A 26,968-nucleotide genomic window follows, 5' to 3' on the forward strand; every position below is an offset into this window, starting at 1 on the left:
TCTACATTCTGAATCAGTCCCTGCCTAACATATTATTTACATCTGTGGGTCATCAATGCATTCACCAAGACCAATTAAGTATATAGAATACTCATTGTAGTATTTCACGCAAATTACTTCTGTTTCAGTTTATAACCCAGAAGGGAGATTATAAATGACTTAAGGCTATGTCAAGCATTTCCTTTTCTTTATGCTTCAGTTTTCCCTGGAGACATCATCTTTCCTGAAAGAGTGTATATAACAGCCAGTGGCAGATCCGTACATTATTATTTAATTAGAATGCCATGTGCCTGCTTGCCCGATTAGCTGGCAATAAATGTTTTGTTAAAAATGCAGTCCTGTAATGGAATATCCTTTCATTCAATGTGCTGATATGATTGCTTTAATGTACTCCTCTCCTATCTATCTACAGCACAGTAGAGTTATCTATGGCAGTTTCCCAAGTCCAGTCCTGGAGTACCCCTTGCCAGTCAGGTTTTCAGGATATCCACAATGAATATGCATGAACTTGATTTGCATAGACTGCCTCCATTATATACAAATCTCTTTCATGCATATTCACTGTGGATATCCTGAAAACCTGATTGGCAAGGGGGTACTCCAGGACCGGACTTGGAAAATAAATCCTAATCAATCAATCACTACACAGAATTGGGTAAGTTGGCAGCTACATAATCAGTAGTCACCTTATGGTTATTTAGCCCATGTGATGATGCAGATAACTGGTTAATCAGTGGGGCTGAGAACCTGTACACCGCCTTGAGTGAATTTTGAATTAATTCCTGTGACTCATACAACAAAAAGAACATAAGCATTGCCATATTGGGACAGACCGAAAGTCCATCAAGCCCAGTATCCTGTTTCCAGCAGTGGCCAATCCAGGTCTTGACAGAGCCAGTGGTTGGAGGCAGGGATAGTGCTGGGCAGACTTATACGGTCTGTGCCAGAGCCGGTGGTGGGAGGCAAGGCTGGTGGTTCGGAGGCGGGGATAGTGCTGGGCAGACTTACACGGTCTGTGCCCTGAAAAGGACAGGTACAAATCAAGGTAAGATATACACAAAAAGTAGCACATATGAGTTTGTCTTCTTGGGCAGACTGGATGGACCTTGCAGGTCTTTTTCTGCTGTCATCTACTATGTTAGTTACTATGAGTGAATTTCTTCAAAAAGGCAGTAAATAAATCATAATAAAAATTAATAACTAGGGAAGCCAAGGTCCAAATTTCATTGATATTCCTTGTGGCCTTGGGCAAGTCACTTAACCCTCCATTTCCCCAGGTACAGACTTAGCCTTGAACAAGGAAATAGTTGCTGTGCCTGAATGTACCTTACTGTGAGCTAAATAGATATTGTCTTCTGAGTAAGGAAAAGGTACATGAGCAGCATGATATATGGGAAGCTTACACTAATGATGAATGCGCTGCACCTGCTTGAGGATAAATGGGACACCTCAGTTTCCAATACAGACGTTCTGGCACTTTTCACGAGTCCTAAATTACAGAGACTTGAAGTGTCTGCTTCCTATCTTAAGAATGAAGCAACCACACTAAGTATAATGCGACATAAACAAAGGCAATGTTATAGTGAAAAGTGACCTTTTTTGGGTGCTAATTACAGAGAGCCCACTGCCGGAATCCCTACTGAAGTTTGGACAACAAAGCAACGGTAACATGAGATATAGTATTACAGGAGAAACACTGCAGCCATTTTTAGCAGATGCTGTCAAACCTCTTGTTTTCCAATCAGTCTGAAAGTTAGCAAAGCTGGAATTCCTATAGTGTTAGACAGTACCTCCACACCCTGACAGTCTGCTTTGCTCAGTGAGAATCCTGAGGTAATGAGCAGAGTTTAAAGCAGCACTTCAATTGTAGTGACTAGAAAACCAGCAAGACCCATAAACTTTCCTGTAAGCATTCCTGAAAAGCAGTAGTGTGTGCAGCTGAGGCCCATTCTCCTACGTACCACATGTTCAGTTACCAGCTACCTCCTATATACCTGCTTTTTAAAGGCAGTGCTGCACCTGGATAGATTCAATAGAGATTCACAGGTTTTTTGGTGATTGTTAAGATTGTCCAAATCTAAATCCAAGGGCAAGGCACGTGCGGTCGATGTCTGCATCCAGACCAAAAGCTATCAATACATAATGACAGTGGGATAATCCAGCAGTTCACCAAGAGGGGCATAATCGAACGGGGCCGGCCATCTATAAGGGCGGCCATCTCTAACGCCGGCCCCATCAAGTGGCATACCCAACTGTATTATCGAAACAAGATGGCCGGCCATCTTTCGTTTCAATAATACGGTCGGGGCCGGCCAAATCTCAACATTTGGCCTGCCCTTAGAGATCACCGGCGTTAGAGATGGCCGCCATTGGTTTTTGCCGATAATGGAAACTAATGGCGGCCATCTCAAACACGGCCAAATCCAAGCCATTTGGTCATGGGAGGAGCCAGCATTTGTACTGCACTGGTCCCCCTCACATGCCAGGACACCAACCGGGCACCCTAGGGGGCACTGAAGTGGACTTCACAAATTGATCCCAGGTACATAGCTCCCGTACCTTGTGGCATGAGCCCCCCCAAAACCCACTACTCCCAACTGTACACCACTACCATAGCCCTTAGGAGTGAAGGGGGGCACCTAGATGTGGGTACAGTGGGTTTCTGGTGGGTTTTGGAAGGCTCCCATTTACCACCACAAGTGTAACAGGTAGGGAGGGATGGGCCTGGGTCCGCCTGCCTGAAGTGCACTGCAGTACCCACTAAAAACAGCTCCAGGGACCTGCATACTGCTGGCATGGAGCTGGGTATGACATTTGAGGCTTGCATAGAGGCTGGAAAAAGCTGTTTTTAAATTTTGGGGGGGATGGGAGGGGGTTGGTGACCACTGGGGGAGTAAGGGGAGGTCATCCCCGATTTCCTCCGGTGGTCATCTGGTCATTTAGGGCACTTTTTTGAGGCTTAGTCGTGAACAAAAAAGGACCAAGTAAAGTCGGCTAAATGCTCGTCAGAGCCAGCCTTCTTTTTTCCATTATCAGCCAAGGACGCCCATGTGTTAAGCACGCCCCCAGTCCCGCCTTCGCTATGCTTCCAATACGCTCCTGTGAACTTTGGTCATCCCTGCAAAGGAAAGCAGTTGAGGACGCCCAAAATCGGCTTTCAATTATGCTGATTTGGGCGACCCTGGGAGAAGGACGCCCATCTTGCGATGTGTCGAAAGATGGGCGTCCTTCTCTTTTGAAAATAAGCCTGCAAATGTCCCTAACCAAGGGATCTCTTTAACAAGGCATACAACAAAGATCAACAAATATGAACTCCTATACATGTGATCCAAAAAAATGGCATCACTTAGCTTTCTGAAGATGTCAGTCCCTGCCCCACAGCCATCACCCTCTCCTTCCTCCTCCCACATTCTCACCCTATGCTATCCCATTGGTGGATAGCTGTACTTTCACCTCAGATTTTGGACTGGAGCATGGTGAAGGTATCCTGATCTTCTTTTAGAAGTTCTTCAACTTGCAATATTTTCTGTACAATTGCATGCCCTGCCATTCTCTGACGTTCACAATCCAAGCTTGGGTTTGTTTATTTATTGGAATTTGTTAACTGCCTTTATGAGGAGATTGACCCAAGGTGGTGCACAGCAGGTACAGTTTAAATAAAACTTGCAATTCTGTTAACAGTATAACAACAGTAAAATAACCAAGAATAAGCATAAACACAATAAATGAGGTAAACTTGAAAACAGTAAATTGAAACCTAATAATAGAACTACCATGAAACGGTATCAAAAATATACAGGGTTGTCTGTAACAAAGCAGCTCACCCTTCAAATCTGGCCCAGATTTTTTGAAAAGAAAGCACTTTGATCTGTATGTATTTTCTTACCCTATCAGTAGGCCTTGAAGAGTACCCTTCCCTTAGTGGACAGGAACCCGGATGCCTGTGTTGATTCTGAATTTAATTAATCTGTTTCTCAAAATGGAGTTCAGGATGAGTTACATTTGGGTACAATATGCATAGTTTTGAGCACAAAACAGATAAGATACAGTTACAACATGTTCTCATACTGGAAGGATAAACGACTCAAGACTGCTGTTCCAGGGTTTAAAGCTGTGAATCACTGGCATACACAGACATTATGAGGCAAATGAGAGTCAGTACTGGCTTAATACAATGGCAAGAGCGAGCATCGTAAAACTGTCTGATAAACACCATGACAAGGCAAGGGAGATAACGGTCTGTATTGCATCTTGAACTGACTTTTATCGCATGACAATCGTATTACATCATTCAAGAATATACCTTGCAAAATTCCCGTTAGACTGAAAGTCAGCCTGGTTTGGCTTCAACTCTTCAGAATACTCTGGCATGCTAACAGGAATGCGAGTCTACAGTTTCTAAACTCTTTTTTATTTCCAATTTCTGTCTTAACAGCTGCTGGCTACAGTCACTTAGGATCTAGACAATTAGGAAACATACAGGGATACTTTCTATGGCTATTTGCATATAAATATTAAATGCATTTTTACGTTTGCACACCAATCTCCAGCAATAAAGGTCTCCACCTCAGCAGATTATATAGGAATCATAGACTGTTTTGAATGGTTGTCCTTGCTCAATGATGTTATTATTTCTAGAAGGTTCTTTTAGTTTTGCTGTGCTTTTCTATTAAATTGATGGATTTCTTATATGTTTTTTAATATGAGATTTTATATTATGATGTAAACCGTTCTGTTTTGTGAATGCAATTTGAAACAGTATAGTAAATAAATAAACGATAAACGATAGACGATATTTATAACATGCTGGTCAATATTCAGCCAGTGGCAGTCAACATGTTTTTAAAATGCTGACCACTGCTGGCTAAGTTAGACCCAGATACTCAATGCAGGGCTATGTCTGGGCACTAGACTTCTGCTGGCCACTTACACTTATGCGGGTCCTGGCCAAATATTGTCTAGGACCCACATGTGCCTCCATTAGTTTCTTTATTCCCTCCTCCACCCATTGATCCAGACCCCCCTCATCCTTTTCCTGCTGATTCAGATACTCAAACACCCCCCCCCCCATTGATTCAGCCCTCCTGAACACTTCCCCCTACTCATGGGCCTACCTACATCCCTGGTGGTCCAGTGGGGTATCTGGGCTGACCTCCATATATGGAAGGTTGATCTCTAGTGGTAGTACGGCGAGACTACTGCTAGAGCTTGTGGCAGCCATTTTAGTACATGGAGTCAACAGAAACAGGAGTGAGTTGGGATCACTCCTGCTCAGATACCCCCACTGGACCACCAGGGTTATAGGTAGGCCACAGGAGAGTGGGGGTTGGGGAGTGCAGAATTGGTGAGGGGTGTTTGGGGGTCTGATCAAATGGAGGTTCATGGAGGGTCTGATTATGGGGGAAGGTGTTTGAGAAGGGAGTCTGATCATGGGGGAGTGGGAGGGAGAGGAGCCTATCTAGCAAAGTTGACCGCTACCTGGAGACTTTGTAGGTGCCAGTCGATATTCAGTGCTAGCACCTATAGGTTTACATTCGGGAGAGTATGTAAAATTTGGTCTCAGTTCAGTAAATATTTGATTGGCTATGTATATTGTTATTATGTATTGTGATATTTGTCTTGCTTTATATTATGAATGTTTTGTTGTAATCCACTAAGAAATATGAATTATGTGAAATATAAGTTTTACAATAAATAAATAAATAAATAGTTAGGACTGATATTAATGAGGTCCTATTTGATCGCTCAGCTATGCAGGCACTGGCATTGAATATTGCCAGCACTCACATAGCTTCCAGCTCCTCCCTGACTCCGCCCTCAGAACACCCTGCTCCAGTCCATTTTACAAATGACTGGTCAGAGCCCATATTCAGCAGCACTGCCCGATTAAGTGCCACTGAATATCTGCAGTGGCCCACAAAGTGCAATTTAAATGGGCAAGAGCTTCTGTGGCTTGCTTAAATTGCTTTGAATATCGACTGGATGGAGTCCATCAAAACAAAGAATTCATTTAACAAACGTAACAGGTGGGGGGGGGGGGGGGGATGGTGCTGGGTCCGCCTATCTGAAGTGCACTCACCCACTAAAACTGCTCCAGGGTCCTGCATACTGCTGTCATGGACCTGAGTATGGCATCTGAGGCTGGCACAAAATATTTTTACAGATGTTTTTTGAGGGTGGGAGGGGGGTTAGTGACCACTGGGGCAGTAACGGGAGGTCATCCCCGATTCTTTCCGGTGGTCATCTGCTCATTTTGGGCAACTTTTTGTGCCTTAGTCATAAGAAAAACAGGTCTGGGTGAAAATGTCCAAGTGCTCGTCAGGGACGCCCTTCTTTTTTTTCGATTATGGGTTCAGGACATCCAAGTGTTAGGCACGCCCAAGTCCCACCTTCGCTACGCCTCGAACATGCCCCCTTGAACTTTGGCCGTCCCTGCGATGGAGTGCAGTTGGGGACATCCAAAATCGGTTTTCGATTATACCGATTTGGACGTTTCTGTGAGAAGGACGTCCATCTTCCGATTTGTGTCGAAAGATGGGCGTCCTTCTCTTTCGAAAATGAGCCCAATAGTGACCAGAACTAAACATAATAAAGGTGAGGTCGCACCATGGAGTGATACAGAGGCATTATAGTATTTTTGGTCTTATTTACCATCCGTTTCCTAATAATTCCGAGCATCCTGTTTGTTTTGTTGGCCGCCATTGCACACTGAGCACATTTCAGCACATTGTCTACATCGACACCTAGATCTTTTTCTTGGGTGCTGACTCCCAAGGTGGACCCCAGTATCAGGTAACTATGATTCAGATTATTCTTTCCAATGTGCATCACTTTGCATTTGTCCACATTAAATTTCACCTGCAATGCCCAGTTTTCCAATTTCCTAAGGTCTTCCTGCAGTTTTTCACAGTCCACACATGTTTTATCAATCTTGAATAGTTTTGTGTCATCTGCAAATTTAATCACCTCACTCATCGTTCCGATTTCCATATCATTTATAAATATGTTAAATAGCACCGGTTCCAGTACTGATCCCTGTGGCACTCCACTATTCACCCTCCGGTATACTGATATCACTCACCCTGTTATTCCACAACCCTCAAATATTGTTCTTTACAGAGCTATGCAAATCACCATTGCAGAAGTAGTGACAAGACTTTAACTGACAATTTTAAATGATATACAGCCATGTGATACTGCAACCAAGGAAATAAAAAAATAAAGCATTATTTTTATAGAAAACTATTATTTCTGATGATTAGGTGTGTTTTGAAGGAAGTGAGAATGCGAATTGTTGGACTGGTTTGTTTCTGTCAATCCGTACTCATGTTTCTTTGCACCTGTGTGGCTGCAAAAATGTCCAGAGAGAGAGAGAGCGGGGGGGGGGGGGGGGGCAGGGGGGGACATCTGTGAGCTGTGGGGGATGATGGGGAGTTATGTGAAGAAGAGGAAGATTTAGCAGTATAATGGATGAAGGTGCAGGGGGTAGGAGGGAGCCCGGGCTCTACCACTCGAACAATTGGAGGGTTAGTGGTGGTGGTGGCTGAAGCTATAGGGTGGTATGAAGCTCAGATTTTGCTACCCAAGAATAGAAAGATTAGTAGTAGTAAGCGTCAAATAATCCCACCTCCTCCACCCTTGCCTGCCCTGTGGATATATTCTTGCCAACGTATGGGCTGACCAAACAAACTTGTATGTAAGACAAGGAGGTAGGGGCCTGGGAAAGGAATATGTGATGACAGTCCTGTGTGCTTCTACATCCCTATGCTTCTACTACTACTACTACTGTAATCAGGCCTTAGACTCCTATTTTGGTTAGAATATGCCCAAAGGGCAGGGGAGACTGGAGAAGGGGGGTTGTTCAAGGCTATGCAGAGTATATGTGTTTTAACAGAAAGGTATGGATCCTGGGACCATAGAATCTGGCCACTATTAGGCTCATTTGTAACTCAAATGAGAGCCACTTTCTCCATTCAGAGTGGGTAGACATAAAAGAGGGACCAGGAAGGGGAAGTAGACGATTGAGACTAGGGGGAGAACACAGAGAATGCTTCAAGTTAAATTCCATAAGGAGCAGGGAGTTGGAACTGTGTATAGCCAATTCGTCCCCTCCCCTCCACAGGACCTTTTCTTACTAATGATATCCAAGGGCTACAGATTGTGAAGGGAGAGACCACTTTCCTTAATTTTGGAATCCTTGGTTCTTCTTTTGGATTATTTATGTAGAAACAGTCCAAGATTTGGCTGTATATATGTAAACAAACAGATCAATTTTCAGTAAAATGCCTGAGGAAAATTTTGAAGTCTCACCTAGACATTTCAAAATATTCCTATATTCAGTGGCACTGAAGATACAACTAAAATTTATGCCTATAATTTATGTATACACTAGTAAAAGAGGCCCGTTTTTGGAGCAAATGAAATGGGCGCTAGCAAGGTTTTCCTCCCCAACACCCCCCCTTCTCCCTCCCTCCCTACCTACCTACCTGCTGACCCCTTCGTCGTTCTGACGCCATTGCTCCGCACCTCCTGAACGCACCATACGCCATTGCTCCGCCCTCGGTGTGTGACGCCATTGCTCCGCCCTCGACGTCATCACGTTTGACGTGAGGGCGGGGCCCCGAGACTTGGCGATTTCGGTGGCTTCACCACCATGAACCCTTCGAACCCGTCTTGAAGGAAGTGACGTCAGTGGCTTGGCTTCACTGACGTCAGTGTCTTCAGAACGTTGAGGGTGAGTTTTATTATATAGGATATGTAGAAGCAGTGAATAAATGGGCTTCTATATAGAAGATCTCTAGTAATGGTACTTTATTCATATGCTAAATATTTGGCTCAAATGGTCCAAGTTATACCTAGCAGAAATCCAAGAAGTAGGGGTGGGCCAAGATATCTTCACAGACAGAAGTCAATAAAAGCAATTTTATTCAGCACCACACAGGTTAGAAGGGTACAAACAGGGCAGTTGCCCTGGGCTCCCATGCTACAGGGGACCCAAACCTGCCTAAATCTGAAGGAGATACAGTCTATTGATGGGCTTTAGGGCCCTCTCCTAAATTTCTACCCTGGGCACAGCATGTTTAACACCGGCATTGCATAAAGTGCTAGTGCATGCAAATCTCTCTCATGAATATTCATCGTGGATATCCCAAACACCTGACTGGCTGGGGTGCCTCAAGGACCAGGATTGGGAGCCACTGGCCTAAATAAATAATCTCTATATGTATGTGCGGCCTTATCCTAGAAAACCCCAACCCCATCCTTTCTATTCTACATATATAGAGGGGCATTTTTTGAAAAAACATCCAAGTCAAAATTGGGACATCCTGCACATTACATTCAAAAAAAGGTCCATCTCACAGCAATTTTCGAATAAGAAAAACGTCTAGGCTTCTCTTTTGAAAAAGTTTCAAAGATGAACGTGAATTGACATGTCCAACTTATAAATGCCAAAAACCAGGCACAAGAATGTCTGGAGTCATTTTGAAAGAAACAGCCACACAAATACCCTACAGATCAGAGGGGCAGCCTAGTGGTCAAACAATGGGACTTTAAACAATGGCACCCAGGTACAATTCTCACCGTAACTCCAGGAACAGAATAAAACCTACTATACACCATTACCTTCCACCCTGCAGGTGTCTCCTATATTTAGGTACAGTTGGTAATTTGGTGGACTCACAATTTCTACCACAAATGTATTAAGTAGAGTGGGATTTGAACCTGGATCTTCTTATTCACAGTCCATTGCTCTGACCACTAGGCTATTCCTGGGACCTACTTGCTTATCTGTTGGATATGCCAATACCAGATACCAGGGCTTTTTTTGAGGGGATACTCGGTGGTTACTGAGTATCGGCACCTTTTCCAGTGTCTCCTAAAATTGACCCATGGACCACAAGTTTTAATGAAAGAGCTTAGGCTTAAGACACCAATTCTGCTTTTGTCATAGATTCTGTGACTGGTTGCAGGGGGCCTGGCTATTGTGGAGTGAGTCCCTCAGTGATCACCCCACCCCTGAAGGGTGGCCTGGCATTTGAGTGCTGGCACCATTTTTGCTAGAAAAATTGCACTGCCAGATACTATCATCTGTCATAGCGCCTGGTATCCCCTTTCAGATTCACTTCTTAAGATGGTGGGAAGGGAACAATATCAGTTAAGGGATTATGGAGAAATCATGCCTTAATCCCTCCAGTGATCAATCAGAGCACCTCTTTGTTACTTGGACGTGATTGAAACAGGTCTAAATACAAATGATCTTTTTTTCATTTGGATGTGTCTTCCTGTTCCATTATTGCTGAAAGATGTCCTAATTTTGGGCCTGCCCTAGTCCATCCCAAAACGCACCTGCAATACGCCCCCTTACTATTTGGACTTACTCAGTGGAAAACATCCAAATTCTGCCTTTCAAAAATTGCAATTTAGACGTTTTTTGGCAGATGGATGTGTTTTGGCCATTTTGAGACACCTATCTACTTCAAAAGTGAGCTCCATAGTGTTATATGTATTGATGAATGTACCCATAATGCTGTATAGGTAGAATACCCTTGGATTTATTTTTTTTAATATCATACCACAATGGCAGTTCTATAAACCAGGCACTTACATTTATGTAAATGGCTCTTCTCCTAAGCCTTTAATGGAAGAAGCAGCTAACTAGCTAGTCACACACACAAGGACTAACCCTAGCTGCACAGACTATAGCAGGACTTGCTTATCCAGCCCTACCATAGCTGATATTACATTCAGGCACCTTTCTGACTTTACATGCAGCTTTCTTTAAACTATTGTGTATTGTGTTGATATTGGAATATAGCATGCTGTGTTACACAGTGTACTGTTATTTGAATATTTTTACTGCTGTAATTGTCTATTGCCTATGTTCAACTTAATCTTGCTGTACACTGCCTTTGGTGAATGTACATCCATACGATTGTTCCCAAACCTGTCCTGAGGGAGCCCCTAGCCAGTCAGATTTTCAGGATATACACAATGAATATTCATGAGAGAGATCTGAATGTAGTAGAGGAGGTGCCCTCATATGCGCACATAGGAATGTGTAATGTCAATATTCTGTCTAAGCACTAATCTGTAAATACCCCCTTCATTTACACAGTGAGTATTTGCAAGGGGGGCATATACAAGGAACGAGCATGGGTAGGACATAGGCAGGAATGTCACATAAGAACATAAGAGTAGTCATACTGGGTCAGACCAGTGGTGCATCCTGCCCAGTATCCTGCTTCCAACAGTGGCCAATTCAGGTCACAAGTACCTGACAGAATTCAAAAGAGTAGCAAGATTCATGCATCTCAAAAAAGATATAGCAAAATTAGAAAAGGTACAGAGGAGGACGATGAACATGATTAAGGAGATGGGATGACTTCCCTATGAGGGAAGGCTAAAGCAGTTAGGGCTCTTCAGCTTAGAGAAGAGACGGCTAAGGGGAGATATGATAGAGGTCTATAAAATAATGAGTGGAGTGGAATGGGTAGATGTGAATTGCTTGTATACTCTTTTCAAAAATACTAGAACTAGAGTGCACTCAAAGAAGCTACTACGTAGTAAATTTAAAACAAGCAAAATATTTCTTCACTCAATGCCTAATTAATCTTCACTCAATGCCTAATTAATCTCTGGAATTCGTTGCCAGAGAATGTGGTAAAAAGCAGTTAGCTTAGCATAAGCCATATCAGTGGTGTTCCTTGGTCGGCTTCCACCCGGGGCGGATCGCCACTGCGCACACACCCCCGGGTGCAGCGTCGTCTGTCCCCCCTGGGTGCAGCCTGACCCCCTCCCGGTGCAGTGTCCCCTCTTCCGGCGCAGCATCCCCCCCCCCCCCGGCGCATCACCTCCAAGCCCCCCCCTCGGGTGCATTCTTCCTATCTACTAGGAGCAGCCGCACGGCTGTCGGCTCCACTGGTTCCCTGCTCCCTGCACCCCTCCTACCGTGTGCACCTGGGGCGGACCATACCCACCGCCCCACCCTCAGTACGTCACTGAGCCATATTAAGATGGAATTGGTGAAATCCACTGCTTATTTCTAGGAGAGGCAGCATAAAATCTGATTTATTCTTTTGGGATCATGCCAGGTACTTGTAACCTGGATTGCCAATGTTGGAAAAAGGATACTGGGCTTCATGAACTTTTGGTCTGTCCCAGTATGGCAACGGTTATGTTCTTATGTTTGTAGGCTACTGATACCAGGGACAAGCCGTGGCTTTCCCCATATCTATCTCATTGTCATTTACTCGAGTAATTTTAAAATTAATGTTAGTTATGTGTGTCCCTGCCATTTGTGTGCCTGCACTTACACCAGCTCTATGATTGGCAAAGGTGCAGACTGTATTGCCCAAGTTACTTTGTAAAAGTAATATATTACATTTACTATTTACTTGTTTAATAAAAGTAATATTAAGTTATTGTGACTGTATAAAGTAATGAGGCATTATATTAATTGTTAGTTGAAAAAATGATTAGATTTATTTCATTACATTTGCGTGAAAGTAATCATTACAACTACTTGTTACTTTTAAAAGTAATATTATTTCTGCCCAACGCTGGGTGCAGATGCCTACATGTTGGGCACTTATATTGGGTTAAACGTGTATTCTATAACCCAACCTACCCTACAGCCTTGGGGTGCTGAAATTGAATTGCCCAGTTACAGAAATATCCCCTGTATGTCCAAGTTCTTTTTGAATACTGACCTGAAATACTTTAGCAGATGATTAAAAATCAAAGAGAAATAACATTTTTTCTTCGCGGGCAACAAACAGAGAGTATGCAAATAATGGAAAATGTGGTATGCAAACACAGAATGTGCTTCTGTCTCACTGGCCCCTTCTAGAGGTTGGAAAGGCAGGGGGGGGGGGGCTCTTTCTTTGATGGAAAGTACGGCATTAATATTCAACCAGTACATTTGCAAGCTTACATTAAACTCTGGTGCTGGTGTTTAACAATCTGTGTATTCAATGCCACTATTCATGTAGGGAGCTGCCTTGAATAGGCATATTGGTCAGATAACGACTGAATATCACCCTTAATTAGATCATTTTTCGATCCTCCCTCACCTCTCTCCTATCCCAGCCCACATTTATAAGGATATTATCAGCCATTTAGTGATTTAAACAGTCCAATATTATCCATACAACTTTTTAAAATCTACGGATAGGCAAATTACACATTTGTTGGCTGCAGGTGAACAAGTAATTTGATTTGTATATTGGTATGTATAAGCTTTAGAGGGCGGTTATCTAACTCAGCAGACTGGGACAATGTCTAGGAGTGCATTTAACCTGTGGACCTTGCATCAGTTTTCAAAGTGAAAGAACACACATGCTTTCACTTTGAAATTTTCCACAAGTATGAAGCACCCGACGTCCTGACCTACATACGCCCCCAAGAGCAGCTGTTCTCAATATGGCAAAAAGTCTGCAATTTGTTTTACAATGCATGGGCTTTTAGCCATACTGAGGATGGGAAATTTTCTGCTACATGATTAACATGGATAAAAATGGTTTAAACATTGTGCAGCCCATTGAAAATTTAATGAGTGAGTCAGGGCACCTATCTGAGTGAGCCACTTGGAACACAATTCTCCTATCTTTTTTCTTCCCCCTCTCCACCACCCACACAATACTCCCACCTAGGCACATACCACACCTCTCCTTTCTCCTCACCTCTTATTCTTTCCCCTTAGACACATAGCCTCAGCATTCATTGTTTCTTTCCCCTCACCCCCATGGCACACCCTCAAGCTTACTTTGCATCCCCCCACAACCATGGCTCACCCTCAAGCTTGGTTTGCCCCTCCCCCCATGGTAGACCCCAGTCTGCTCCTGTGACCCTCAACACCCTATGGTATTTACCCCACTGACCTTGGTCTGTGTCTCCCCTCCATGCCCCAACTGTGTGGCGAGAAGAGTAGGAGGTGAATGGCTATATCCTCCATGTCTGCCATCCTGGGTCCAACTGTTCTTCTGAACCACATGGACTCTGTACAGCAGTGTGGATCAACTGAACAGTCAAGTCTATGATGGCAGAGAAAGAAGATGTGGTCCAATGTGTAGACATTATCCTCCTCCTTCTCCTTCCCCTCTTCCAAGGAGAGGGAGAGGAATCTGGCTGGGAGAACAATCGATGCTCATCTTTTGTAGAATTTAGCAAATGGAGTGCAGAATTCAGAGCAGGTGAGAAATTCTACACAAATATCTACTTCAAGCAAGCAGTGACACAGGCTGCACATACTGCAGCAGGATATGTTTATCCACACCTACCCTAGCTGAGATAACATTTAATCATCTCTCTGACCTCATGTGCAACTTTCTTTAAATTAGTCACCTTATTTTCTAACTCCTCTTAATCTCTTACCTATCTATATCTTCCATATTTGCTTATATCCTACGCTGTCTATTACAATGTTCTATTGCATATTATGTTGACAATGTAAGTAGTATACTATCTAGCTCATTTTCAAAAGAGAAGGGCGCCCATCTTTCGACACAAATCGGGAGATGGGCATCCTTCTCTCAAGGTCGGCCAAATCTGCATAATCGAAAGCCGACTTGGCTATTCCTCAACTGCTTTCCGTCGTGGGGACGACCAAAGTTCATGGGGGCATGTCGGCAGTGTACCGAAGGCGGGACGGGGGCGTGGTTAACAGATGGGCGTCCTCAGACGATAATGGAAAAAAGAAGGGTGTCCCTGACGAGCATTTGGCCGACTTTACTTGGTCCAATATTTTTTCACGTCCAAGCCTCGAAAAGGTGCCCAAACTGACCAGATGACCACCGGAGGGAATCGGAGATGACCTCCCCTTACTCCCCCTGTGGTCACCAACCCCCTCCCACCCAAAAAACAAATTAAAAAACATTTTTCCAGCCTCTATGCCAGCCACAAATGTCATACCCAGCTCCATGACAGCAGTATGCAGCAGTGGCGTAGCTAGAAGGCAATTTTTGGGTGGGCCAGCAGGTCGGATGGGTGGGCACTAGGGTTGCCAACTTTCTGAAAGAGAAAAACCCACCACCTGATGCACCCGTGCTCTGCCTCACCCCATGCTCCACCCCTACTTCGCTCCCAATAACTTCAATGAGGGTAGCAGTGCAGGCCACACTGAAGCTAGAGGAAAGTCCAAAAGACTGCACTCTTCAGTCCCCATTGAGCCACGGTCCCTCAACACATGTATGCTTCTCCTGTATCAGGGTTTGTCAATTCTTTTGTGGTCACAACCCCATAATAGTGGCCAAATAAAATTATGTGACCCCCCCCCCTCCCCCCGAAGGTGCAGAACAATGTACCATAGAGAGCCCACTCAAGTTGTGACTCCACAGTTTTGGAAGCTCTGTCTTATATGGTATTGAAGCCAAATACATTCTGCATCCACAGAACCCCCTGGCCCTTCCCCAACAGTGGATGCAGAGCAGGGCTAGGACACTTCCCCATAAAACTCACCAAATACATATTTGTCTCTTGTGTAATCTCAATAACAGACGTGTAAAGTAATTGAAGCTACTCAGAACCTAGATCAAATCTATCATTCCAGCACTAGCTCCCAAAACAAGGATTCTACCTACGATATTTTAGGGCCCTAAATATTACAGTGATGCCCTAAAATATCAATACATCTATTAGGAAAACTGAACAAGCCAAATTACTACAGAATGCTACATAGAAAATTCATACTAAAAGAATACCTTGGTCACACACACACAGAACACAAATGCCAAATACAGAATAGGTGACCGCAAATATAAACATCAATTAAACCGAAATCCCAAGAAGCCAGCCTTTTCATGTAGTACAATACCAGAGAAATAGAAAGAAATGCATTTCCTCCTATACTGTGCAAAAAAGAAAGATGACTCGTGCCAGGGATGGTGTTAGAGGAGTGCAGCTAGGGCAACTGCCCTTGGTCTCCTGGCCAGAGAGAGTCACAAGCCTGCCAGAACTTGAAGAAGGTGCAGTCTGATAATGTGCTTTGGGGTCCTCCTAGATTTCTGCCCTGGGCCCCAGCCATATCTAACACCACATCTGGCAGGATGTACATTTCAAATCTAACGTATTGTAATCACAAAATAGAAAATAAAATTATTTTTTCTACCTTTTGTTGTTTGGTCATTTTTTTTTCCAAATAATGTTCATCCCAGGCTCTGGTTTCTGCTTCCCACTTCCTTCTCTTAACTCTCTCGCTAGGATCTTCTGTCCATTTGACATTTCTTCTCTCTTCATGCTCACCATCCATCTCTGTGCCTCTGTCTTTCCCCATCCAGCTTCTCTCCCCTCCCTCTTTCCCCCCCACCCGCCTGCATTTGGCTTGCCTGCCCTCCCTCTTTTTCTCACTTGTTCTGTGTGTTTAGTATTTGACTCCTTGTTCTTTCATCCCTTGGCTTCAGTACCTCTTTCCTTTCCCTTCTCCCAGGTTCAGCACCTCTCTTCCTTCCAGCCAGTCAACCGCTGCCGCCTTCCATGAGTACAACACTTCTCTCCCTTCCCCCCTCCCCCCAAAGGGTCCAACACCTTTCTCCCTTCCCTCCAGACCCCCCCCCCACACAAGTCCAGTACCCCTCTCCCTTCTCTCCAGCCTACCCCCATGGGTCCAGCACTTCTCTCCCATCCCTCCAGCCCCTCCCCCAACAGCTCCAGCATCTCTTTCCCTCCAGCCCCTCCCCCACAGCTCCAGCTCCTCTCTCCTTACAGCCCCCCCCCCATATGTCCAGGACCCTGCCAGCCACTCCCACAGGGCAGCACTTCTCTCCCTTCCCTCCAGACCCCCCTCCACAAGTCCAGTACCCCTCTTCCTTCTCTCCATCCTGAGCCTACCCCATGGATCCAGCACTTCTCTCCCTTCCCTCCAGCCCCTCCCCCAACAGCTCCAGCCCCTCTCTCCCTAAAGCCCCCCCCATATGTCCAGCACCCATGCAGCCACTCACTCTCCCTACAGCCACTCCCACAGGGCAGGGCGGGATGCGGAAGAGCAAACCCTGAAGCCTGCCTGTGTGTGAATCGCTGCGCATGCACGCCAGTTAGAAGCACCGCAGCAAAAGCAGGAAGAAAAAAAAACTGAAGTGCTGGACTCGCGGAACGAGGTGGGAGCACAGGGAAAGGAGCAACAGAAGGGAGGAAAAACACAGCGATGACCTTCCGGGTGGGGTGGGGCTCTTAAGTTGGAAGCACCGCTACAGAATTAAAAACAAAACAATTGAAGGACTTGCCGAGTGGGAGCGGAGGGAAGGGAGCGAGCCAGCTAGGGATGCAACTTGGGGACAGCGCCATTCCTGGGTGGGCCTTGGGCAAAGGTGGGTGAGCCTGGGCCCACCCAGGCCCACCAGTGGCTACGCCCATGGTATGCAGGTCCCTGGAGCAGTTTTTAGTGGGTACTGCAGTGCACTTCAGACAGGCGGACCCAGGCCCACCCCCCCTACCTGTTAGACTTGTGGTGGTAAATGGGAGCCCTCCAAAACCCACCCGAAACCCACTGTACCCACATGTAGGTGCCCCCCTTTACCCTTTAACATAGTAACCGCAAACTCCAGGCTCCGCCCTTTCTGCCTTGCCTTCGGCACCTAACCACTATACCTCTATTCAGGAAATCTAGACTGCCCCAACTTGACATTTCGTCCTTTAGATTGTAAGCTCCTTTGAGCAGGGACTGTCCTTCTTTGTTAAACTGTACAGTGCTGCGTAACCCTTATAGCGCTCTAGAAATGTTAAGTAGTAGTAGTAACATAGTAGATGACGGCAGAAAACGACCTGCACGGTCCATCCAGTCTGCCCAACAAGATAAACTCATATGTGCTACTTTTTGTGTATACCTTACCTTGATTTGTATCTGTCATTTTCAGGGCGCAGACCGTATGAATCTGCTCAGCACTATCCCTGCCTCCCAACCACCGGCTCTAGCACAGACTGTATAAGGGCTATGGAACTGTTGTACAGTTGTGGGGAGTGGGTTTTGGGGGGCTCAGCATCCAAGGTAAGGGAGCTATGCACCTGGGAGCAATTTGTGAAGTACACTGCAGTGCCTCCTAGGGTGCCCGGTTGGTGTCCTGGAATGTGAGGGGGGATCAGTGCACTACAAATGCTGGCTCTTCCCACGACCAAATGCCTTGGATTTGGTCGTTTTTGAGATGGGCGGCCTTGGTTTTCATTATCGGCGAAAACCGAGGTCGCCCATCTCTAAGGCCAGCGATCTCAACATTTAGGTCGACCATCTCTAAGGTTGACCTAAATGTTGAGATTTGGGCGTCCCCGACTGTATTATCAAAACGAAAGATGGACGCCCATCTTGTTTCGATAATATGGATTTCCCCACCCCTTCGCCGGGTCGTCCTTACAGATGGGTGCCCTTAGAGATGGGCGTCCCCATTCGATTATGCCCCTCCACGCCATACTTTGTATTGTTATTTGACTATTTCTACTGCTGTAATTGTCTATTGCTTATGTTTGATTATTCTTACTGTACATCGCCTTGAGTGAATTCTTTCAAAAAGGCGGTAAATAAATCCTAATAAATAAATAAATTCTACGTCACACAGTTGCCTTGAATTCCCCAGGAGTTAAGTTAAATTGATAATCTATAAAGAGTTCTTCATAGAAAAAAATATCCCAGACATATTGGAGACAGCTAGGGTAGCACTGAAAACAGCCTTGCAATGACAGAACTATTTGCTCAACTAAAGTTGGATAAACATTGAATCATTTTACAAGGAAATAAAGTTGGCCAGCTTCTTGCTAGATTAATTAAGCCACTCAGAACACAAATGTTTATTCCCACGGTTAAAAATAACCCGGGTGAAAGGTTACTCTTTCGGCACAAATTAACAACATTTTTAGAAAAATTTTCAACTAGCTATACTTACAGAAAGATACTAATGATAATAACAACTTTGAGAAATTTTTTGTAGGTCTAAGACTGGGTGTATTTAACAAGCAAACAATGCACTAAACTCCCCATGTAGGGGTACATTCAAGAAAGGGCGGCAAAACTATCGCTGCTAAGTGACTATTCAATAAAGGCAACTGTGTGCAAAATTGTCATTATAGATTAGAACGAGAGCATATATGCCATGTCCAAAGCTGGTCTATAGGTGCGCAGCTAAACCATAGTATGTTTATTTTCAAAATTCTTTATTTATTTATTTGTTACATTTGTACCCCACATTTTCCCACCTATTTGTAGGCTCAATGTGGCTTACATAGTACCGTACAGGCGTTCGCCAGTCGGTTGTTAACAAAAACAGGTTATATTGTGGTCGAATTGAGGTAGGTGTGTATCAGGCACCAGGAGAATGGGAGGGATGAAGATTGTATATTGTCCAGTATGATCATTGGTTGTGTTGTGTTGCTGGGTATGGGGATTTACGTTGGATCGGTGGGGTAGGCCTTTTTGAAGAGGGTGTTTTTTAGTGATTTCCTGAAGTATCACCATAATTGTACCAGCCAAGACTAAGTGATGTACAATTAAAATACGAGGAAAGAGAAAATAACTCCATTTTTATAGGAAAGATAATCCGAACATCCTAAAATGTACACAAGAGAAATAGGAAGGGAGAAGGGGAGGGGAAGTAAAAGAAAAGGTAGAATGATCACTGCAATTGTCTGTTCGCCTTTATTCTCAACAAGCATTAAAAGGTACCAAAAAAAAAAAGGTGTAGGAGTAGCCTAGTGGTTACAGCAGCAGTCTTGATATCCAAAGGTGGCCAGTTCAAATCCCACTGCTACTCCTTGTGACCTTGGGCAAGTCACTTAACCCTCCATTGCCTCAGGTATAGACTTAGATTGTGAGCCCTCCAGCAGGGCCGGTCCTAGGGTCTCTGGCACCCCCCTGCAGACTGAGTTGGCACCCGCACACGCCTCCACCAGTATCTCCTTTCTCTCTTCTCCCACCCTGCCCCTGTCTAGCGATTCTCCGCCCCATCCCCCGCCATACTGCGCCGCCCTTGGTGCTTTAAATCTTTAATTTATCTCCGTTCCAGCAGTGGCGTCATTTGAAAGCCCTGCCCCATCTCTAGCCTTCCCTCCCTTCGTGAGTTCGTTCCGAAGTCCCACCCTTGAGGAAATGACATCAGAAGGCGGGACTACAAAATGAACTCACGAAGGGAGGGAAGGCTAGGGATGGGGCAGGGCTTTCAAATGATGCCACTGCTGGAACGGAGGTAAATTAAAGATTGAAAGCACCAAGAGCAGCGTGGTGCAGCGCCCTTGAAAGCAGGCGCCCCCCTGCGGTGCTTACCCCGTTTACCGGGTTTGACCGGCCCTGCCCTCCAGGGACAGAGACATACCCAGTGTGTCTGAATGTAACTCACCTTGAACTACTACTGAAGAAGGTATGATCGAAATCCAAATAAATCAATTTTAAAAATTTTATATGGTATCTCAGCCTAAAGTTGCTGAGGTAAGTTGTTCCACATTGAAGGAGCTAGAAAAAAAAGCACTGGTGCGAGTGGAGTCTCAGTGAGCTCTTGACACTGTTGTGAGGACTAAACGATAGTCATTAAGTGGTCGCAATACCCAACTTGGAACATAGGGGATCGTGAGGTTGGACAGATAGTCCAGGGTTCCTTCTCTATATGCCTCAAAAAACAAAAGCAAGACCTTAAACTGAATTCTGAACAAAACCGGTAACCAGTGCAGCTTCTGAAACAATGGAGTGACATGATCACAGCGCTTCGCATTGCAAAGAAAACGAGCTGCTGTATTTTGAAGCGTCTGAAGTATTTTAATATATTTATTTATTTGTCACATTTGTATCCCACATTTTTTGCCACCTATTTGTAGGCTCAATTTGGCTTACATAGTACCGGAGAGGCCTTTGCAGACTCCAGTGTGAAGAAATACAGGGTGATGTTGTGGTAAGATCAAGTTCATGTGGATGATTGAGGTAAACCTGCATAGACTATATTGCAACAGTCCATGTGTGAAGTTATAAAAGCATTCTAAACATAAACATGATAAACATAAACATAAATCATAGTATACTATAACTTATGCTTCTGATCTACCCATGTACATACCCCTTTGTATTTGCGCACTACAGCAGTTAGTCGCTAACCCCGGGATTCTATATATTGTGCCTCACTTTCCACGTGGAAATCGAAGCGTATTCTATAACAATATGCATAACTTAGTTAACAAGATAATCAGCACTGATAATTGGATGTTAACAAGCAATTATCAGCACTAATTGGCATTAATTAGAATTTATGTGCTAACATGTTGGGCATAAATTCTAATTCTCATAGTTGAAATGTGGGCTTGGTTATGGGAGTGGAATGGGTGTTGTTACCAGGGGCATAGCCAGACTTCAGCAAGAGGGGGGTCCAGAGCCCGAGGTGAGGAGGCACATTTTAGCCCCCTACCAGTGCTGCTAACCCCCCCCCCCCACCGCCACCACCACCAACTTTGACCCCCCCCCCCAGCACCAACCCTTTCGACCTCCCCTTCCCACCGCCACCAACCCTCCCCTGCCGCCACCGTCGGGTATCTTTGCTGGCGGGGGACCCCAACCCCCACCAGCCGAGGTCCTCTTCTTCGGGCGCAGCCACATTGCTGGCTGATGTGCAAAGCTTCGTTCTGGTTCTGTGAGTCTGACATAGAAATGCCATGGTGCACTTTACCAGCACTGTATATTATTCACTGTACAAAGATAAATATTTGCATTTCTAACAATTAACAGAAATGTAAATGAGCCCCTTTAGCTGCAAAACTTAGTGTATTTTTCAGTTAAAAGGGTAATAAATCTGTTTTAGGTTTCTTTGTCTTCACGGACTCCAGGAACAGTGAAGAATTCTGACGCCAGTGCAATATCATGAAAATCATAGGGGCAGCCTGCTCTGACCTGCAGTGGTGCTGCCTAACCCAGCAAAGCACTCCTCGATTTTGAAAGAGACGGATTAAACCCATAATTAACTGCAGGCAAGCTGTGTTAGAAGGCAGCTTTCCTAAATGGGTACAGTTCATCCCAAAAGTTTTGGTTCCCTTCAAGAGCCTCTCCTGAGCCAGATTCAGGTGAATAACTGAAACAACTTTCATCATTGTTCAACCCTACATCTGGATGGCTGTGACTAGAAATTGATGCACTGCCCTTGTTGAAATTACAATTGTCCATCTTGGGATTTTCTATCAATTCTTTTTTTTTTTTTTAAATTCTTTATTTAAGCTTTTACCAAACATAATATTTATGAGTGATAATACACACAAAAAAAGAAATAATAAAGCATACAATGCAGAAAAACAATATTCATTATATAAATATTCCTTAATAACGACCACAATAATCATAGAAATGATCCAAGAAAGATTTAGAAAATGCCTTTGTTTAAATAAACATTTCACAAAGTTTAAATCAAATAGGTAGCTACGTTCCCAGGTGAGTTACTCACAGCCTGCTATGCAGCGTTGCATAAGTGACTAAACTTGTACATTGACCTCTTCTCTGCTTTTAAGGAAATCTTCCAATTGTTTTGGGTCAAAAAACTGATATTGTTTAGACTGCAAAATTAATCTACAAATACAAGGAAATCTCAAAAGGAAATTTGCCCCAATTGCCAAAGCTCTTGGGCGCAACAACAAAAACATTTTGCGTCTTTTTTGAGTTTCCCTGGACAAATCCGGGAAAACTCTCACTTTTGATCCCATAAATAACGAATCTAAGTGTCTTAACGAGAGTCTAAGGACTGCATCTCTATCCATTTCCAACGCAAAGGTTGCTAACAGAGTAGTTTTCTGTGTTATAACCTCAAGAGATGACTCCAGGAATGCGGTGAGGTTCATTGCACCTTGCCCTTGGAATTCCGCTGATGTTCTAACATCGGTCTGTAGATAATAAGCTCTAGTTAAGGGGGGCAATGAATTCTCAGGCATGCCTAGGACTTCCGATAGATATTTTTTAACCATCTGCGTTGGAGGAACCAGTGGAGATCTCGGAAAATTAATAAATCGCAATGTCAATCTCTTTGATTGGTTCTCCAGGTATTCCAAGCGCCTCAAGGTAAAATTCTTGTCTTTTATCAAAATTTGATCCATAAGTTCAGTTTTCTCCAGTCTTTCAGACAGTTTTTTAACTTGAGAAGCTTGGCTTTCACAAGATTTTAACTGAATCAGTGCAGTCTCTGATAAAGCCTTTATTGTCTCCATATTTCTCAGCATTAAATTTTGTAGTGCAGATTGGGTCTTTGAAGTTAAGTCCCAAAGTGACTCCAAAGTCACTACGGCAGGTTTCTCTATGTCTCCCATAATACAAGCCGGTAGGGGGGCTTTAGAAGCTTGTTCCAGGATACTCACAGTCTTCAATGAGACTACAGGAGCAGCTGTTAATTCTGGTTCTTCCAAGCTTCCAGTTCCAGTTCTTCTCTCCCGCAAACTCCCTCCCTGTTCCTCTCGATCTCCTTCGTGGGTCAATGCAACAGGGCTTGCTGGGAAGTTCTCCCTTCCGGGTTGTGGGGGCGCCGTACGCTCGACGGGGCTGAGGGAAGCCCCGTGTACGCTGCTGTCTTGCACCGAAGTGTCTGCACCAGCAAAAGGAGTAGACGCCGACATGGGACCGGGCACCACCGCAAATCGGTCCAGCGTCGTCTGCTGAAGCTGGGGTACTCCCCTCGGGATGGAGGGAACCTCCCGAGTCTTACCCCGTCTCTTACCCATCTACAAGCTAGGTAAGGCGCTCTCAGTAGCGTTCGGTTGGGCCGAGTCTCAGGCGCGTCCGTTGACGCTACCTAAACCGTCGCCATCTTGGATCCCGACCATTTTTTTTTCTATCAATTCTTATATAATTTGTTGTATTGAATAGTGTGCTTTATGAACAGGCATCCATCGTATATACTTGGGAGAATTCAAGGATAAACATCTTTTGAATACTATCCCCTCAATTCTATATACGATGCCTTAACTTGAGTGCGCCAGGTTGTTTTTTGGGTTTTTTTTCTCTTTCTTCAGTTTTGTTTTGTGGGAATTAATAAATACATAATGGATGCAGACGGGAGGGGGAGATGTAAAGCAGGTTGGACGATTCTCCTTCATTGCTCCGGGGGGGGGGGGGGGGGGGGGGGGTTATCAGAGCCAAGGCCTCCAGGGGTATTGATGAGGAGAGTTTATGTACGAGGGAAAGGGGAGGGTGTATTGCATAATAGTGATTTATTGTTATGCAACTATAGGTAATCCCTTGTTGGGAGTATGGAATGTATTCCTATGGATAATACTGTTGCTATAAGGGCAGGTTGAGAGGGTTACTAGTGGAGAGTGGGGGAGGGGGAAAGGGGGAAGGGGGTGGGAACGGGGGGAGGGGGGAGTTAATTTTGTAAAACAGTTTGGATATTGACTAGTTGTGTGCTGTTAATTTGCAAGGTGTTCTGTTAGTAACATATATATAACACACTGTGTTGCTATTGTATACTGTGTTAAAATTTAATAAAAAACATTTAAATATAACTTGTGTGCACTAATTTGGCAGCATGGCCAACTTGCGTGCATAACTTAATTGATTAACAAGCTAAGCCGCACTGATAATTGCTACTTAACAGCCAATTAGTGGCACTAATTGGCTTTAATTAGAATGTACATGCACAACTTTCTAGGCATATTCTACAACGCGGTGCGTGTACATTCTAATATGTGCAGTCAAAAAGAGGGTGTGGCCATCAGCATGGAATGGGCGGGTTGTGGGTGTTTCAAAAAACTATGCACACTCAGTGGTGTTCCTAGGGGCGCTGACACCCGGGGCGGTTCGCCGATGTGCCCCGCCCCCCCAGGTGCAGCGCCCCCCGTGCAGCATGACCCCCCCGGCGAAAGGACCCCCTCCCCCCCGGGTGCACGTCGCTGGGGAGGTGCCGCGCGCCAGTCAGCGTCGTTCGTTTCCATGCTCCCTCTGCCCCGGAACAGGTTACTTCCTGTTCCGGGGCAGAGGGAGCATGGAAACGAATGACGCTGACCGGCGTGTGGCACCCCCCCAGCGGCGTGCACCCAGGGCGGATCGCCCCCACCGCCCCCCTTTGGTACGCCACTGTGCACACTATTCTGGAATATACCCGATCTGCACCTAACTTAGGTGCAGGTATTTAGGCTTGGTTTTAAGTGGCCTAAATGGGGGCGCCTAAATTTTAGTCACAAGAACATGCATGAGCGTATTCTATAAATTACACCTAACTTTAGGTGTAGTTTATAGAATCACGTTACCCACATGGTTTCTCAGCACTGATTTTTAAGGCGCCTTTTATAGAATTTGGCCCTATACCTTTTTTCTGCTTTGGTGATTTTGAAAGGAAGGAATTTGCATTCTCTCATACCCCACTGAGTAGGAATTATTCCTAAAATAGGCTGTATATTTCTTACACATTTGATACATTTTTCAGAGTAACTATATTATATACTTTGGAAAATGTTATGAGATTAAACTAAACAAATGCATGATGTTAAACAGGTGGAGTCCATTCACTAAGCCTCATCCACTTTTCCAGAAAAGCCTCCAGAACTGGCTGTCTATGCCAGAGCATATGATATATTGTTTCTGAATTTCTAAGGAGCCTTGCACATTCCATTTGTCAGGTCTGCCTTGACAGAGCTATTATCACAAGAAAGGAACTGAAGAGGGGTACAGAGAACGAACAAAAGGCAGTGTATCAACTAATGGTAAACCATGAGCACCTATAAAAAAGGAGCCAGGACATGGAAAGAAGGGGAGCAGGACTAGGTAGGGCTCTACGTGCTTCAAGACCTGGACCTCTGTTGTTTACTAGTGATAACCTGAGGGAGGACATCCTTAAACCAGTCAAACTTGGAAAATACCTATTGCCTGGGTAAGGGAGGCATAAGGATTGGAGAGAAATCCTTAATGGGATTAAGAGTCTGCACAGGTTTCTGAATAACTCTAGTATCAACACATAAATCTATCCAGGCAAAAGATGAATACACACCTAATTTGAAACACAAATTAGTGAAAAGCAAGCTCCCAATACAAGCTCAAAAAGAGAATGGCACACAACCCTGCAATAAACCAAGCTGCAAACTGTGCCAATACATCTCACAGGATCCCCCAGTCATTCAAATGGGAAAACATTCAGCATAAGGGAATCCTTCACATATTCATCTTCAAATGGTATATATCATTCGATGCAAAAAGTGTGAAGAATGGTGCTATATTGGAGAAACTTTCCCACAAGTCTTAGGTAGCATGTATGGGGAGGATGAATGCTGACAATAGAGATAGTTTTAGAAACCATTTACATTATTGCATAAAGCAAAGGTTTATGTGCAGAAACGGCTTAGAAACATAGAGGGGTGGGGGTCAACACTGAAAGTGATTTAACATTGCAGGATATGCTCCTGCTTGGTAAAATCACATCTGCTGGCTTTAGATCAGATAGCCAGTGGCACTTAACTAATAATGCTGCTGAATATCTGCTCTGACTACTGTGACACTCTCTGGTTAGGGCTGAGTAAAATTCAGTTCTGACGGTCTAACAATTGTGCTTAAATGAAACCAGAATTTGAATGTCATCTGCATAGCCTTTTGACAAGACTAAGGTCACTAATAGTGCAACAAAGATGTTGAATATTAATGGGGGAGCAAGGAGCTGTGTACGACCCCACAAGCCAAGTTATTACAATGCAAGAAATCAGACTCCTGATACACCCTACAAAGGCAAGTCTATTAAAAGCTGCCTATTTTTAGGCATCAAGAAGGTGTCTATTTGGGGCCATATCTATAAAGGAGAGTTGGGGCCTAATTTCCTGTATAGAATACTAGCATAGCAAGGCAAATACAGGTGCATATGTTAGGCATGAATGCGCACACCAGTCATAGAACTGATGTAAATGCTCTTGTCTAGTCTACTAAAAACACACGTAAATTATAATATTGCATAATTTATGTACCTACACTCTGTACAGAATCTGCCCATATGCACACCCACCTACAATGTACGCACCGTTGCATTTAAGCACCATGTTAAGATAGCATGCAGGCGGATTA

General features: G+C 44.4%; 1 protein-coding gene across 1 annotated transcript in view; it reads right to left on the bottom strand.

Annotated features, from left to right (window-relative positions):
- EMILIN1 (elastin microfibril interfacer 1) overlaps nucleotides 1–26,968 on the bottom strand; it is a 102,203-nt gene that overhangs the window by 36,502 nt on the left and 38,733 nt on the right. The window lies entirely within an intron of this gene.

Source organism: Microcaecilia unicolor, chromosome 3 (genome assembly GCF_901765095.1).
Source record: "Microcaecilia unicolor chromosome 3, aMicUni1.1, whole genome shotgun sequence".
Classification (NCBI taxonomy): Eukaryota; Metazoa; Chordata; class Amphibia; order Gymnophiona; family Siphonopidae; genus Microcaecilia; species Microcaecilia unicolor.